Here is a 3,321-nt window from a genome sequence, read left to right on the forward strand (position 1 = left end):
ATACAAGTGCTAAAATTGGTTGGCTTGCTCACTGACTATGATGTCAGAGGGGCACTGAGAAGAGATAAGGTACAGAAGTTCAATAAATTCTTCATCATGAAAGATGATGTGGAAGTTCCTGTACTTAATGTATTCATAGCAGACCAGTCAGAGGAGCTACACTTATTTTAGGAAAATATACTTGAGGTATTAGACTAAAAAGCTGTGTCAAGATTTCCAACATAAGTCTTATTTACAGGGAGGACTTCTCTTACCAGTAAGCTCTGAGAGTTCAAAGAAAGAAGATTATGGAGGGCACAGACTGCTGGGATTGGGTTAGCAATGCCTTTGGAATGGGGAGTCTTGTCCCACCATTCTGCTACTGCTCTATTGTGGTTTCAGCAGGTGTATAACTGGAGACCCAGTGAACCTGAGAAATGTGGGGTTTTATGGAAACTCAGTACATCACTCCGGATGTCCAGAGCTACCGAGACAACCCTTGGGGGGCTCGGAGGCCCTGGAATGTTGCCAAAAATACCTGGTGGCTTGACTTTGATCCTTTTAAAGAAATGACACCTGAAGGTGAGGAGATGAGAGAATTTCAGGTCTGAATGGTGAGGGGATGTTATTCACTTGTTAGAACTTAAGTTAGAATGCACTGTACAGGGGGGTTTTATGTATTGTACAGGGGGGTCTAGAATTCTGTGCATGGATCAGGAGTCCCAAGATGGAGGAATTTGGGCGTGCCCTGTCCTTCTTCTTTCGTCTCCTTGACATCCATGTTCAAGATGATGTTGGCATGTGTGGATTGGTTCATAGAAAGAGTACACTTGCCAACAAGGGCAGAAAGTATTGGGAATTAAAGGTAAATATCTAATACGTAATTTTCATTATAAAAGAGACAACCGCCTCGTGGGCGGGGGAGAGTGCCTTTAGCTGTCTTGCTGATCAGACCTCGGCTGGACAGACAGAAAATCTTTGTAGATAAGAAATAATAAACTCGACTGAAGACCTAAAGCAAGAGTCCAGAATCCTTCTTCGAGAGCACGGCCTGCCCAGAACCACTTTTTCCTGTGCTGGGGCAGAGACAAGCAACAGCCGACCCCGGCAGGGTTTAAAAAGACCTCTGACAAGTTTCTGCAGCAAAATTTAATTAAGGTTTAATGAAGTTGTTATGAGTTTGGCATGAAGGTTCTTCTATGAATTTAAAGTTGGTTAAAAGTCAAGAAGAGCAGAGTAGGGGGCTTAGTGCTTTTCAGGCTGGATACAACTCAGCAGTGGCTCCTACTCTGGATTAGTGTTGAGAGCAGTTTTATGCATTATTTTGTCAATGACTGAAAAGGGAAACGTGATATCTTGAAATGTGAGGATGGCATTAACACCTTTTGGGTAACCAGAAGCTGCATTAGTGACAAAAGATTACATCAGGTGTTCAAAAACTGGTCAAAAAGGTGACAGATGAGTGTTGGTGTAGACAAAGTCAATGTATCCTAAGAAAAAGAATCTAAACAAAGCTTGCATAGTGCTGAACTCTAAAAAAAAAAAAAAAAAAAATTAAAAAAAATAAAAAAAATCACACAGATCACACAGGCAGAAAAAAATGTAGAACTGCTTCCCCTCAAATCCTGCAACACTAGAACCAGAGAGCACTTGCTGAAACTTCCAGGAGATTAACTTAAATATGGTTTAAAAAAAAGTATTTCTGTGACTTGCTGCTATAAGATGCACTGGAGGCAAACCATACCAGAATATTTAAAAGAATGTAAATTCATAGACTACACATACAAAACAAATATTAAATGAAGAAGATGAAGGTAAATCCCAACCCTAACATGCCAGCAGAACCATTTTAAGTGCTGAAAGAATCTATGGAGAGAGGCCAGGCTTTTGTCTTCTCCTGAAACAGTGCCTTTATCTGCAGTGTCTTAGACAGATTTGTTATTGACCTAAACATGTATGATTGACATTTCTTATATTCTTAGTTCTTGTAATCCAGTGTTTTAAGGATTTACTAACCACAAGAACAGTTCAAAAGGTAGGCACGGGGATAAGGGAAATGAGAAGCTAAGTGCTCCTTAGGCAGCAGGAGGGAAACCTTAAACTCTGAAAATGTAAAATGCTAGAGAGTACATTAAAGATACTTATTTAATTACACATTGTCTCTAGAATTTATATACTCAGGCTGTACCTGAAGAATAGAAAATTTGTTCTGTGATGTCTCTACATGTTCTTTCTCTGTCTTTTATCTTGATATTAAATTATGTAATTATTGACCACTTCAAAAGCTAAACTTCCTGAATAATTCATACAACACAGCAACATGAGACAAGGTTAGGGGAGCCTGTGGTTATGTCTACATATCAAAAACAGGTATAGAGTTCTGATAAATAAAGGGATGGTATAAAAGCTCAAAAACTACCCGAGGAAGATAAAATAAACAGCTGCAAAAAGGAAGAAAACACAAACAACTGGCATTGCTCAGAAATTACTATTCTCTCAAGGATTTGGTACCACAGTAACAACTAAAAAAATTAATAAGTATTTTCAGCTCACATAATTTTTTATTTTTTGACATGGCTAAATCCTTGTCAGAATAATGAATCAAAGCCAAAAGTGATCTTTATCTGTCAGCATGATTGCACACCCTTAACAGAAAATTGATTCCATTGCCACAATTTTAGAAATATATCCAAAATTGTGCTCAGAGTAAAAGCTTCAGGTTTGGGGTTTTTTGCCCTTACTCTCAAAATTTAAAGCAGTGCTAAATGCCAGGTGTGTCAACTCTTGTACATCTGGTGGTCTTACTATCTGTCGTAGGTTAAGAAGGAAGTGAGTTTTTTGGGAGGTTGTGGTCAAACCAATCAGTGCTTGGATTTGAATGTTGGCACCTGGTTTGGCCACAGGAGGTATGGACTGCCTCTGAGAACATAGGGGGTTAAAAGCAAGAACTCCCAGGAGAACTCTCTCTTGGTCCGGGTCCGTGAAGGAGCTCAGAGCTCCCCTGCCCGGCTGGGGCCGCGCGGCCATGTGAGGTAGGCCGGAGCCTCGGGCAGAGGAGGGGGGTGAAGGCTCTGAAAGATGGAAGGGTGGAGGAGCCCTGAGAAGCATTGGGTCCCCCTCCTACCCCGCAGGAGAGAGATAGAGAGAGAGCCAGTGCCTGTTCTGCCTTGGAATTCGATATCATGGACTGGCAGCAGGGCTGGCCAGAAGGAGAAGTGGGGGATGTGGCGAGAGAAGGTGCCAGGCTGCTGTGGGAGTTCTGGGCAGACAGAGGCGAAGATTTTAACCCCTTTCTAGAATAATGGGAACCTTACAAATACTGATCCTCATGAATCTGAATGA

This window comes from Passer domesticus, chromosome 1 (genome assembly GCF_036417665.1).
Source record: "Passer domesticus isolate bPasDom1 chromosome 1, bPasDom1.hap1, whole genome shotgun sequence".
Classification (NCBI taxonomy): domain Eukaryota; kingdom Metazoa; phylum Chordata; class Aves; order Passeriformes; family Passeridae; genus Passer; species Passer domesticus.